The 1,056-nt window shown below is 41.7% G+C and overlaps 1 protein-coding gene across 1 annotated transcript in view; it reads right to left on the bottom strand.

The window, feature by feature from the left end:
- Positions 1-1,056, bottom strand: part of LOC111671846 (ephexin-1-like) — a 19,382-nt gene that overhangs the window by 2,535 nt on the left and 15,791 nt on the right. The gene's annotated exons all lie outside the window — the stretch shown is intronic.

Raw genomic sequence — 1,056 nt, 5'->3', positions numbered from 1 at the left:
AAGCTAGCAAGTGAATATTAGCATTACTGTTAACACGTCAGTAAATTACAACTTTCCTGCCATTAAATCGATCAAATCTCAAATTACTGCCAATAAAACAAATCAAATGACACAATACCTTGTTCCCGCCGCAGCTAGGCGCTTAATTATGAAATAATGAAGGTCTTTACTGCAGGGCAAAATCTGATCACTGTCCTTTTGTTTGTAGCCCGCGAAAGTAAAATCGCCGAAATGAATATACGACACAACTACCGGAAGACCTTCAAAATAAAACACCCATACTATTACGAACGAACAACAAAAATAAAAGCTTACAGGAAGTGTTATCGGTTTAACTGAAGGAAAAATAATCATAAAAATGTCAAAACGATCTGTTTTCCGGAAACTCTTTTTAATGAAACCATCTAATGTTTGGTTGTTTCTAAACGTTTGTGTCTCTAAACAAAGTCAAACTACAACTGAACATGTTCTTAATGTTTCTGTCCATAAGTTTCTGATCTGTTTCCGACTCTTTCCTCCCGCCCCGCGTTTCCTCTTTAAAGTTTAGTTTCACTTTGAACCAATTCGTTGTGACGCAGATTATTTTCTCTCTGAAGGTAATGTGAGCAGTTTTTAATGTTTTACTCGTTAACACCTGTCGTTACCTGAGTTATCTAACCTGCAACTCATCGTGGTGTTGTGGTGTTATTATAATGTTGCTGTAACTGAGTCACAGCTGTAACTGTAAAGTCTGCACCGACATTAAACGTGTCCGCCATGTTGTGTTGATCTTCGCGGTAGAAGCGCGGGAATAAGAGTAGAAGCAGAGTTAGTCGATGGTCAGTAGTTGAACACAGAGTCGTTATTTCTGTGTTTCCCCTTGCTGATGACTGGAGGCAGCTTTTCCCGCCTCAATCAGCCTGTGGAGGAGGCGGAGATGAGCCGCTGCTCTCCCGCTGTCTGAGCCACTAATCGCGGTCTGAGCTCGTCCGGACAGCCGCTGGAGAACAGCTGTGACTTTCTCTGTGGGTGAGTGGTCTGTCATTAGATTTACACTACAGGACTGATGTGGACTCA

This window comes from Seriola lalandi, unplaced genomic scaffold, assembly GCF_002814215.2.
Source record: "Seriola lalandi dorsalis isolate HSWRI2012SDOR001 ecotype SW California unplaced genomic scaffold, Sedor1 jcf7180002054887, whole genome shotgun sequence".
Lineage (NCBI taxonomy): Eukaryota > Metazoa > Chordata > Actinopteri > Carangiformes > Carangidae > Seriola > Seriola lalandi.
This window is presented reverse-complemented; position numbering and strand designations above follow the sequence as displayed.